Source organism: Kogia breviceps, chromosome 4, assembly GCF_026419965.1.
Source record: "Kogia breviceps isolate mKogBre1 chromosome 4, mKogBre1 haplotype 1, whole genome shotgun sequence".
NCBI lineage: Eukaryota > Metazoa > Chordata > Mammalia > Artiodactyla > Physeteridae > Kogia > Kogia breviceps.
In genome coordinates this window covers 71,580,556-71,594,199 of record NC_081313.1, presented here as the reverse complement: position 1 = coordinate 71,594,199, position 13,644 = coordinate 71,580,556, and the positions used below count along the sequence as shown (strand labels likewise).

At 35.9% G+C, this 13,644-nt stretch overlaps 1 long non-coding RNA gene across 1 annotated transcript in view; it reads left to right on the top strand.

Moving 5' to 3' along the window:
* The first annotated feature begins 1,489 nt into the window (after window positions 1-1,489).
* Window positions 1,490-13,644, top strand: part of LOC136794026 (uncharacterized) — a 456,411-nt gene continuing 444,256 nt past the window's right edge. Inside the window, exon 1 of the long non-coding RNA XR_010840190.1 lies at window positions 1,490-1,524. This is a non-coding gene — a long non-coding RNA (uncharacterized lncRNA). The remainder of the gene's footprint in view (window positions 1,525-13,644) is intronic.

Sequence of the window (13,644 nt, the reverse complement as noted above, 5' to 3'; positions counted from 1 at the left end):
TACAGTTTTCATGATCGATTATATAGATATATATTTATATATATATTATGATATTCTCATTTAATTTTTTCACAAAAACTGTATATTAGTATAAGTATAAATTATTATAGTAATTTTGGTACAAGATGTGCCATATATATACATAATACATGTATATGGCATATTGTATGTCAAATTTTACCCAATAAAACATAAGTGATATGTATGTTTATATGGAAATATTTCAATTACCATAGTGTCACAATTTTTTTTCTGCTGTTTTCACTGATATATTTGTTTTCTCTTAGTTGTCCTTAAAGTGTTAAAAATTATTAGAATTCTGTACAGATAAATGTCTTAGAAAACTTACTCAACTTTTTTAAGACCACTGTGTGTCAGACTTGCCTGATGCTAATTATTGCCTGGGGAACCCCCAATCCAGATTGGCTGCTTTGACTTTCTAGCGGAGAGAGGCCTAGTAGTTGTTGTTTTTGACTAGTATCGCAGATGCATCTTAAGATCAAGATCTTAAGAATATGAATGTCTGGGAAGCACTGTTTTAGACTATGAACAATTTTTGTTGTATTGAATAGAATACAGTCTGAAAGAAATTTTGTTTATAAGGGTATTGGATAAAATTTTAAATTGCACAATAAAAATCCAGTTAAAATGTAAAATAAATTTTTGTACTGGCATGTATCTACCTTTGTACTCTGTGAGCAGATTTATATTTAGGGGGACTGAGTTTACTAAAAAAATAAACTTGAAACTCAAGTACACAGTAAAATTATTGAATTTCCCAGAATGCATTAGTTGTTTTTTGGTAACTTGAATTTATCGGCATTAATCCTTATGGTAAGAAATAGTGCCAAATATATATGCTTTGTTCTAATGATTTACATGAAAATGATTAGAACTATATTTGCCTACTCTTTCAGTTTTTCTAATATTAAATTTGAAAATATACATTCAATTTAAACTTGTTAGAAAACAATTTGGAGCATCTCTGTGTATTTTAACAGCACAAATTATTTTGCCATTGATGTGATTCTCTCAAACTGTAAATTTTGTCACTTTTGCCACGAAGTCACAAGTCTGTCACATTTCTCTGTGATTGACAGGGAGCCCTTGATTTAGGCCAGCTGTTGGGGTGCTGTGCACTTACTGCTGAAGCTTTCTGGAGGCCTTGGCTATCACATTTTCATAGAATGTGAATTCCTTTCTCTGTGTGTACATGTTGTAAAGAGAACAGAAGAGCTCACAGCAGCCCCTAAAACGGCATCTGTTCTTTATAGTGAGATGAAGAAGCTGCAGAAGGTTTGTGGAAACTTGCTGAAGCTTGTTGTCACTTAGCAGGAAGTGTTTAGAAGTTTGCAAAGAACAGAATTACAATTTGTCAAATGTTGCAAACTTTGCAGTGAGCACACAATGTTTGATTTCACCGTTATTCTAAATAGGATTGTATTTTATATACTTTCAAAATGACCAACTTTCTTTTTTGGTAAAATACGAAAAATTCCAACACAGGAATTCACAGTCACTCAGGTGAGACACTTTCTTCTTTTGCTTTTACTTGTTTTGGCTTGTTGGGGGATGGTGAGATGTGGAGGGATTGGGGCAGTAGGGGGAGTGAGAGAGAGGGGCAAGATTGTAGAAGCCACAGTTACGGCAGTCCTGGCATCTGCCTTGCTGACTGGAATGAAGAAGGGAGTGTGTGTGTTTTAAGTTACAAACTTTACTTTCAGGCTTACAAGAAATTCTTGAAGAAGCCAATGAAGTTCTGGAGTCAGTGTTTTATCATGTGAATCTGAGGGACCTTTTCTGATTATTCTTAAGAAGAGTCTTAATTTTGAAACTGGGTTGAAAATTAATGCTATCTGGGTTAAACTGGGCCTGCTCTGTTGTTTACCCAGGGCAAACTGGAAAGGAGGAGAGCAAGATTTCTGTAGGTCTCTGGCATACTTGTTCTAGAGCTGGTATAAATGACCATTTGATGGGTTGTTTCAGAGGAACTTTATAAGCACCCCAAGAACTGATGAAAACACTCCTTAGTTCCTCAGGAGCATTACCTCCCTTAATGAAAGGAAAATAACGTATTGGCTCCTTAATAGTAATCAAATGAAATGCAGATACATCTAGGCTTTTATTTGCAATCACTATTTATAGGAGGCCTCACTTTTTACCGTTAAATCTAACCAGAAACTCTTACAAAGCGGTTTAATTGTAATGTGAATCCTCTTTTCCTATAAAGATTTCATTCTAATTGGGGATTTACCTTGTCAAATAATTTGGAAATCTTACCAAGAGTCTATCATAAAAATTAAGTTTCAAGCTACCAACTTGATGTCACTGAATGAAGAATTAGGAAGAACACGTAATTGTCATTTGCACCATACATATACAATAGGCATAAATAACCTCAAAAGCATAGATAACAGAAAAATGTAAAATAATTAGAAAGTGATACATTTTGAGTACTTATTACCTTTGTTTACAATTTAATTCTAAATTTATGTAATTTAATTTTTAATAATGGCTGCTTAACAACTAGCTGCAAAATTTCTGAAAATTTAACAATTGCTCTCACAAACCGGTTCTAGCACACCATTGCCTAATCTTTTTAAAGCTGCCACTCTCAACTTCAAGCATTTCTTTTATGATGAGATCCTTGTATCTATGGATAGCCCTGCACACTAGTTAAATCTCCAGTATCTTCTCTATCTTCCACTTGGAATAACAAAATCTCAAGTAATCTACTATACTTCTCTTACAACTAGTGTGTCAAATATAATATCAAATCCACAGTTTTGACCCTGCCCACCCAATACTAAGTCTTTCATTCTTCCCCATGTATGTTAAGTAGCATCATCTTTCTTCCCATTCCAAAATTCTTAGCTTTGCAAAATATAATCATATTAAAGTTGCAGCTTGTTTGCCTTAATCTCCTCCAAAACCAAAGTCTGGCAGTCACTTTAAAAGAAACACCAGACTTTTAGAACGTTGAAGAATTATATGTTTTTTTTTAATATAAATGTCCTTAACCCACCAGGAAAAAAAAAGTAATTGTAATTTACCATCTGTGTCCAATTGACCCTTTTTATTATTTATAAAAGTATATAAATAAAAATATACCGAAAACTAGAGGAAAAGTGAAAAACAACTTTATTAGAAATTTGAATACAAATTTAAATAGAACAAACCTCTTTGTGTCAAGTAAATTTTGGATTCAAACATCAGAAATGATGAAAGCATGCTGTAATACATCTTCTTAGCTTAGCCAGATAATCCAGAGTTTTGTTGCAAGTGTTACATGATGAAGTCCTTTCTGTGGAATGACAAGAACACTATATTTCCTTTTTGTCTTCAGCAATATGTCGTTCATTAAGGACATTATTATTTAAAGTCTCATATTCTGAGATCTCACTTCTGATTTCACTATCACCATTATAGTGTAGAATGCTGTCTCTTTGCATTCATCTTCCGATTCATCTAATAATGATGATGTGTCTTCCTCTGCAAACCTTCTCTTTGCCATTGTGGAAAGAAAATGAAAAGTTCTGAATTTTCACTTTGTTCGAGGAAAGCTAGAAACATACCACAAACATACCCACCCACAAAGGTGGGTATCTCCATTTTCTTCACAGCTTTTTGAAAGATAATTCTATATTTGAGTAATTTAGTAAAAAACGGAAATGATGATTGATTCCTCGGTGGCATCTTGTTTCTAGTTGATTCTGTTATTTTGTTTTCTTTTTACTTGAGTCTTTTCTTAAGCATAATGAGAATAATGGATGAATAATAATGAAATAATTACTAGGTTACTAAAAGCAAAATGTTTCTAAGTATAGGAAAATAAAATCACTGAGATCTCATAACGTATCTTGTTAAAAGGGCCCAATTGTCCAATAAGTTTTATTCTGTATATGTATATATATATTTTTACATTTTATTTATTTATTTTTATTTATTTATTTTTGGCTGCATTGTGTCTTCATTGCTGTGTGCGGGCTTTCTCTAGTTGCGGCGAGCGGGGGTTACTGTTTGTTGCAGTGCGCGGGCTTCTCATTGCAGTGGCTTCTCTTGTCGCGGAGCATGGGCTCTAGGTATGTGGGCTTCAGTAGTTGTGGCATGCGGGCTCTAGAGCACAGGCTCAGTAGTTGTGGTGCATGGGCTTAGTTGCTCCACGGCATGTGGGATCTTCCAGGAACAGAGATCGAACCCGTGTCCCCTGCATTGGCAGGCCTATTCTTAACCACTGCATCACCAGGGAAGTCCCTGTATTTTTTAAATACGTAAATTTTATCTTTGTTCTTTGGAAGAATGAATGAGTAATGTCATATCGATCCCGTTCAAAAAAGAAAGTTGAAAACTAAGTTGAGTCCAATAGAGCCTATAGTGTGACAAAAGTAAAGGTTTTGTCAAAATATAGCAAAACTCTCCTACAGGAGTTCTATGCAGTTTCGCTGAACCCCCATTTGGACAGTTCCTCCCCAATCTCCCACTCATGGCTGCTTCTAAACTTTCTTTTCTCTTTTCACTTATGTAGCTGCCCTGCTCGATCCTGCTTTCCTTGAATCTATTTTACACCATGCTCCAGACATAAGATCCTCCATTCTGAGTGAACCCTGAGCAAATAATGCTGTTTTGTATCCTCTTCTTTTCTTTGGAAATCTAACTCACCCTCCTAAACACACGTAGCCACACATGTACAATTCTAGCAAATCAAATTATTTAACTCAAGACGTCTGTTTTCTCAGCCTTAGATTGAATCCATCCTTCATTCCTTCACATTTGCCCCTCTCCATTTTCACAACTGCTTCCTGCTTCAGGGTCCTAGTCCTTACAGCTGAAATTCCTAATTATCCGTGCTACATTTACTTACTCTTTCCATTCTCCTCATCTACCCGCTCCTGAATTTATTTTATCATCTACAAACTTTGTGGATTCATTTTGTCAAGACATCACTTTTATCAAGTTACTCTATCACTTGAACACTTGCATAGGTTTTAAGATGAACCACAGGCTTAACACCGGGGTCAGCTTCATGGATGTGTGGTCTGTGCAGTCACACGTGACCTGCACTGATCCTATGTTTGGTTTCATACTCTGCTGTCACTGTCTTGAAATTCTTAGTAATTTTGAGCAAGGTGCCCCAAATTTTCATTTTGTCCTGGGCCCCACAAATTATTTAGCCAGTCCTTCTTGGCATTGGAGGCCTTCCTAAATTCACCCCACCTTAAGTAGTTTTCTTGCTACTCTCACTTTTTCTCATTCTCACGCCAAAGTCTTGTTCATACTATTCTTTCTGACTGACACATAATAGGTACATGATAAACATTTGTTACATGAATAAAATATCATTTGGAAAATTTACTATGTATTTTTAAAAAGTCAATTATTAGGATTTTCTCTTTTACAGTTTTCTCTGAAAAACAACATTTCAGAATCTTTCTTTTTCTTTGAACATCCTTTGTACATATTTTTTATTAGTTGTCCTACCCATATGTATTAGTTTATACTTGAGATAAGTATAAATAAAGTTGGAGGAGTGTTTTGGGTTCCCCAATTACATATCAAAGTTCTGTTCAGGCACTAGAGCTGAATTTCTTTGTCAATTAATAAGGAACATCCAGTGATAGCATTCTGTCTGTTATATTAGAAAGCTTATTGCTTTTCCTTCATTGTTAGGCAGGCAAGACATAATTTGAAATTCATCTGACTCTATCAGAATTAAACCATGAATCCAAGGTTAGGTTAGAAAGAACTTGATTTCTCAGTATTCAGAGGCGGATTGTTACCAGATGGAGAAATTTCACTAGAAGAAAATATAAGCTACTCCCATGATAAAGGCAGTTGAGTGTAGTAGCAAGGTGAGTTACCCTGCTTCTCCTCACTTCCCCTACTTCTTGGCCATGGAATATGGGCATTTACAATGTCCCATCATGAAAGGGCTGAGAACTAGGGAGGGACATGCAATGAGAGACTGAAGGAAAGATTTTTTTTGAAGCATATATTGAAGTAGATATTACTTTCACTCAAGCCACCTTTTATGGAAATAAAAGAGTATTCACCATTTACTGCCAACTACATTGGCCTTTACTTTTTATTGTATTTCCCTTCTTTATAGTATAACATATATACAAATTATGCAGTATAACATATCTACAGATTAACTAATGTACAAATTATATGATTGAATTTTCACAAATTGAATTTATCTTTGTAGCCCAGAGCCTAACACTGACTAGCATCCTAGAGGCCCCCTTCATATTTCCTTGTAATCACAGTCCCCTCAGAGTTACTTTGTGTTCTGATTGCTAACACCATAAGTTAATTTTGCATGGGTTTGAACTATAGATAAATGGAATCATGCAAAAAATATACACACACAGAGACACACACACACATATATGCATGTGTATATGTGTGTGTGTGTATGTATATATATTCCTATTTGGAGGATCTGTTACCAGTAGACCTGCTGTGAATATTCTTGTACTTGTCTTTTATGTCTTTGGTGAACAAATGTACCCATTTTTTTAGGGTTCACATCTTGAGGTAGAATTGCTGATGGAGAATAACTAGGCCATCGGTTACAAATATGTTCCATTTTAAAAAACACTATCAATCAGTGATTACACCACTTTGATTCCCATCAATACTGTATGAGAATGGTTTTTACCTTTTCATAAGTTATCACAAGGTCTCAGAGAACTACAACTTCTAAAGTGAAATTCTGGTACCAAAAACAGTTATCTATTGCCTCTGATTTCTCCCTTAATAGTTTCATTTTTGTTTATCTCGACTTTCCAATTAAATTTTGAGATATTGAAGGGAATAAAGTTATTAAAGAATAACCTTAATATATTCCACAGTGCTAGGCAGTTATTAAGTTTGAACTTATTCCAAAGTTGCAAATTTATTGAAATATTTCAGATAACCTCCGTAAACTTTAAAAAAATGTGTAGGCAGAAAGAAACACTTTTCCCCATGAGGGAAAGTGAAAACTTTAAAAACATTTCATGTTTGCCAATGTATAAATACGTATAAATATAGTATAAATACTATATTGAGTTTTATTACTCTATTTATTCTTCTTAAATGATTGCCTAAACCTTACTCTTCTAAATTTCCATCTTTCAACTGAATGGCAAGGATACATTTCCTTAAAAACAATAATTACCAATTATCCTGCCAACCATAGGTATTGCTGTCTTGTGCTGTCAAACAGTCCATATGTAGGAAATTGCTTTGGAGTTCTCAGGTCATCTACCTGCTATTAAAATGGCTCCATAATTCATTTTAAAGCTGATACATTAGATTAGACAAAATTTCACGTTATTGTCAAAAATGTTTCTGACTTACAGGCAGAACTATGTTAGGGGTTTTGAAAAACACATTGAAAGGAAAATGAGGAATGGTGCCTGGGCTTGCATCATATCTACATAAACAGTTTTTTAAGTTCTACTCTGACACAGGCAATCATGACTGAAGCCAGTGCAAGCCATTGTAAAGTTGTGGGAAACCTTTGCTTGGCCATGAATGAAACAAGCATGTGGAATTTATATCAGGAATGCAAAGAGTTTAAAAGGAATTGAGACCCAAGACTGGGCAAGGCTACAAACTGAGAAGTTCCATAATTCATGGTTCATTTCCTCTCAAGCATATGCATATTGACGTTTCGTTAAAACTTCAGAGAACTTACTCATGCCTTTCCATGCAAGTAACACCAGTTGCAGACAAGGAGTCTTATGATCTGTACAGGCACAAGATGCACAGCATTTTGAGAATCCCCAAATATCTTGTGCAGTTTTCTTCTTCACAGTAGGAGTACAACAGGAACTTCTGAATCAGGAGTGTAAATGCACTACAGTGTAACAAATATTTGAGAAATAGTGAAGGAAATACAGATTAATTATCTAGGATTCTGTTATCACATCCCACTCAAGTTACTGTTAACCTTAGCACTGCAGGTAGTTTATTTAGGGTCTAGATACCTGCCAGTTTAGAAAACTGAAGGAGATACAAGCCACCTCAAAATGTTAGGTGGGATAGTACAATAAGGTCCTATTTTTATTGAGTTATTCTCAAACCTGAATCAAATGTATAGAAATACAACAGATCATCCAGTAGTACCGTAAGACTCCTCATTCTACAATTCTGTAAGCAGAGGTCCAAATAGATTGATATGATCATTCATTTATTTATTTATTCAACAAACAAATATTAAGTGTTTGCTATCACAATTCAATGCTATAATAGCAATAATAAATGCATTTGCATGGTGGTCCTGCCAAAAAGGAGAAATTAAGTATCTGGGTTAGTGTCAGGGTTAAATGCTTTACTGACCCTTTTAGAGCGGTAGCTCATGACTCCAAATTCCTTGTTATATGCTTTTCCTACTCTGTCATATAGCTTACACGTTTGGATTAAAACATGTAAGTTGTATTCTATATTACTTGAAATGATGTTCTTTATTAGATAAAACATGTCCTTTAAGGGACACTAACTTAACCTTACTGTGCATTACTAAATTAGATTATTCTTCACTATAAATACCTCTTGAAGAATATTCTTGAAATTGTTTTCAATATCACTTGGTAAACCATGGTCAGCTGGGGTTATATGATATCTACTGTAATGAATTCATAGAAGGCAAAAGGAAAATATGTCTACTCTTTTGTCATTTGCAATGTGTAAATATAGGTTTATTGAAATTGTGTGTGACTTACATACTATGGAATGTATTTCAATATAAGCCTTTTTCATATGAAAGAGTTAAGGTTGGTAAATGCATTTTAACTTACGAAATCATGTATATCAGTTTACATCTTACGTTAAAACACTATCTAGACTTTATTATTTTTTTAATTTATGGATTCCACTTTTTCTTTTTAAATGATAAAACAGAATTGCTTTAGCATATTTTTCTATTGTCATGGTGGGACTTCCCTGACAGTTCAGTGGTTAAGACTTCGCCTTCCAATGCAGGGGGTGCGGGTTTGATCCCTGGTCAGGGAAGTAAGATCCCACATGCCTCGTGGCCAAAAGCTAAAACATAAAACAGAAGCAATATTGTAACAAATTCAATAAAGACTTTAAAAATGGTCCACATCGAAAAAAATATTGACATGGTGCTCATAAAATAAAGTTGAAAAGGCATCTTTCTGTTTAGTATAGCCCTCATACCCAGGTAAGTGGGGTTTGGCCCTATATTTTAGAAGGCTTCACTGATTATAAGCACAAACACACAGAAACTTTACTGAGGAACACAGACACATCAGCTTCTTGGGGTTGGGCACTTAGTACTGACACGGACATATAGATGTCCCTAAACATTTACTCTCGTGATGAGCATAGTTCAGGTCCCAAGAAAATGCTTTTCCACATTTGTTGCCTTTTTAATTTTTAAACAAAAGGTAACTGTGTCCAAATGATATGAAGGGTTGTGAGTGGTATCACTGCCTGTGAGGCAGAATGTGAAAGGATTTGAGCGGGGGTTACCTAAGGTAAGAAAGACATTTTTACATAACAAAGTATTGTTTCCCAATTGGGTCAAGCATTCATTTTCTTGCTTCTCTTTGTATTGTAATTTGTGATTCTAGAGGGACCATGAATTAGCAAATGAGAACAACTTTTTAAAAAATTAATTTATTTATTTATTAATTTATTTATTTTTGGCTGTGTTGCCTGGTGGCACAGTGGTTAAGAATCTGCCTGCCAGTGCAGGGAACATGGGTTCAATCCCTGGTCCAGGAAGATCCCGCATGCCGCGGAGCAACTAAACCCGTGCGCCACAACTACTGAGCCTGCACTCTAGAGCCCATGAGCCACAACAACTTTTCAATATTGAGTAACTATGGAAAAAATAGGAGAACAGATATATTGTATTTAAGAGGTTTTACGTTAATTTATGGTATGTGGGTCTTATTTATACTCTTGCCTTGGACTCCACAAATGTTAGGGGCATGTCTGCTTCTGTTCAGAATTTAACTTGACAAAAAGGACAGTGTCTAAACTATGCCAGATACCTGGAAGAAAACAAGAAATTTCAGTTACAGACATTAGTTCTGGCAGTCAAGACACTTCGTGGTATTATCCTGGATATCTTCTCGGCGTTATTCCTGGAACTGACCCTGAGACAAGAATTTGTGTGCATAGAACGTATTAAGGCAGAGGTCCCAGGAAAATCCAGTAAGGGAGAAGGGGAGCAGGACACAGAAGGGGAAGAGTCAAAGGGGAGATACAATGTCAGGCAGGCAGAACCTCAGTCTGATTCCGTGGTGGTGCTCTAGAGTGTAAATTACACATTGCTGTTGGTGCTACTGTCAGCACGGGAGCTGGATTCTCATACTCTGGCACCAATCAGTCATTGGGTGGGGCGGCAAAGGAGTGGGAACATAAATGCCCAGGAACTTGTTCTCTGTCTTTGCTGGTAAAGCAGCTCCACTAACTTGAGGTCAGTTCTCCCAAGGTAAGTGTAGGATTTGGGTGGATAACCAACGGTGTCCACTGCCCCCAGTACTTTCCCTCATGCCCTTGTGAGAAAGGTTGAGTCCTCCCCTTCTCTCACTGGAGCATACCAAATGTTCTGAGAAGGTTACTGTAAATAAAACTGTTTAAATCAAAGGTTGCATAAGATAATGCACCTAGGAACCATTTTGTCATGTGTCTGTCAGTATCCAGGGAAATACATTTGAGAAACACTTTTCTAGGATTTGTATGATTTATTTCTTGTTTCCCCCTAAAACTATATGCTGTCTTTTAACTTTCTGACTTAATTTATGCTAGCCCCTTTGTCTGGAATATAATTTTCTCATTAGAAGAAATGCTGTAGGAAGCTTTTATCGCTCTTAAAACACATATCACAAACCACAGAGTCTTCCGTTTTTTGTTTCGTTTTGTTGTCAGTTATCTATGTATGCATCACCTCCTTGCTTTCCTGCTTCCCCATATCACCTACAAAGGTAAGGTAGTATTTAGAGTTCAAACACAATGTTTAACACTACTACAAAGAACAACGGGAGGTGGGTAACTAATTATTATATATTACATTGACCTAATTAAACATTGCTTAAGATTTTATACTGATTTTTCCCCTAAATTTTCATCTGGATATCTGGGATAGGAAATTTTGAAATTAATATCAATACTGAGTATTTCCCAAGCCAAGGAGAAATAAAATTCAAACACAGTTCAGCTTCTTCTGTGGGTAATACATGCTTCACCAAAGTGGTAATCTAATTCTGAAGAAGTTATCAACAGTGAACACGGGAAAATAGTGCCAAGGAGTTAAGTATATAGACAGATTTCTCACCAGTTTTGAGGACTATCTATAGTATATGTTGACATAAGAATGATGTAAGTAAATACTAGCTTTAAGATATTACTATCTAGTTAAAAGATCTGAAATGTTTTTATTTTCAGTAGAAAAATATATATAATTTAATGATCAAAGTTCAAAAAGGCAAAGATTTTACATGCTTAATTCAGTGGTAACAATTAGAGAGTATATAAATAACATTTTCAGGGAGAAAACTGAACCAAATTGCTAAAGCGGTGTTCTACCTTCTATTTTTTTTCTCAGTTTATTGATATGAACTTCATTAGAACCTGATGTTTTTTAAAGACTAAATGTCACACAGTCTGTGGGGATTTGCCGGAGAAATGGGATGAGAAGTCAGTAATGGCCCAAGGAGAGGGAGTATGCCATGGCCTGCTGGGGAGCCTGACCTGATGCAGTGGTTAGGAACCAGCCATCCCTCAGTCCAGCCCCTGTAGGTGTTGACTTTTTGCATCTCTCCTTCCAAGGACCTCACCCACTCCATGCTTTCACTATCACTTTGGTTCATGACCCTCAAATCTAAATCTCCAATTCTAAACTCTCACAGGCACAAAAATACATGTAGTTAAAATTGTCACAAGTTTTTTGCCTCATGTCTCTCAAATTCAAGCTATGCCAAACCAAACACATTAATTTCTCTGAATTGTGTTTCTACATTAACTTCTTTGGTTACTTTTCTTGCTACCTATAGTTGCCCACGTTATAAACCTTTTTTAAAATTTCTGATTCTCCTCTCCTACCAAGCTAGTTTTATATTAGTCTGTTTTATTTTCTAACCTTTCTATTTACACAACTCCCCTAGTCCACATTCTTATCCATTCTCTCCATATCATAAAAGTCATTCTGGATGGTCATTCCAACCCACTGTCTCTCCTCTCAAAATTATCTTTTTCGGTACTATGAAGGTTATTTTCCCAATACCAAGATGAGCTAGATTATGTAACACCTTTGTTTAAAACAAACAAACCCATGAATACAGAGCAAACACCTTTGATGTCTCCTCCTTGCTTACAGAATAAAATCGTATCTCTTCACAGCTGTTCAATTTTTCTGGCTTCTCATCCACATAATACCTCTTATGCCATATTAGAAACCTCTTGCTTTTTCCAAATATTTCCAAGTACTCCATACACTTTCACACCTTCACGCTCTTACTACTACTTAAAGAGATCTTCCACATGCACTCCCTCCACCTGGTGAAACCACACTCACCTTTTTTTTTTTTTTTTAACGAGTGTGAAGAAAAGTGAGTTTAGCAAGGGGGTATTATTCACTCAATAATAAAACAGTGACCAACAATTATTGAACTTTTCTGATACTCCAGGTACTGTGGTAGCACTGTATGTGGATTATCTCTGAATGCTCATAACCTTCTGAGGCATGTTGCGTTTTCAAGGAGGGAAAGGAAGCTCTGAAAGATTGTGTTACTTGCACAATGTCTTATGGGTAGTGAATAGCAGCACCCCTTCAACAAAGGTTCATAGGGATGGTTAAGTAAAAGGTGTATCAAGTATCATAAACACTCCACTTAGTAAGTACAGTATTGCAGTTAGTGGAATCTTCTTTCTTCCTCTCCTTTCTTCTCACAAGAGATATTTCTGATGCTAACATCTATGAAAGGATGGGTGTTAGCTCCAAACTAACATTTGTTAGTTTCAAAGACGTTACTGGGAGGGGGAAGGAAGCGACTGTGAAGAAGGGCATTCACTGTTGTGCAGAGGACAGGTGCAGGCTTAGGAGTTTTGCAGACAAGATTCGAAGCCTCACTTCATTCCTAATTCTCTGCGTGATTTGGGGCAAGTCATTTTACCAGAGCCTAAGACAGCCTCAGCTCTAAAATGGGCCTGAAATACCTACTTTCGAAGGCCTACTTGAAAACTCAATGGGTAACTTCTGTCAGGGGCAGGGCACACAGGGGCTGTTAAGAGTGGGATTATGCTCTCCTTTGCAGAGACTGGAGTACCTAGGCTGGGACAGTGGGGGCCCCCCAGGGCAGCCACTTACTTTGTAAGATGCAGGTAAAATCTCATTTTTTATATGAAAACTTTCCTGATCATTCCATCATCTCTGATCCTAAAACATTTTGCTTATACCTTTAAGTAGTACTTGATTTATATTAAAGTGAGTTGTGTGTACATTTTTATCTTACTCATCTTTGTATCATTAAAGCTCAGTAAATGCTTAAGAAATTTCCATCAAACTAAATTATTCAACTTAAATCAGGAAGAATCTAATTTAAGTAGAATATACTTGCAGAATTGTCTGACTTTTAGAGATAGGTGAGTGAATGATAAAGTTTATATTTAGACTAAGGGATAACT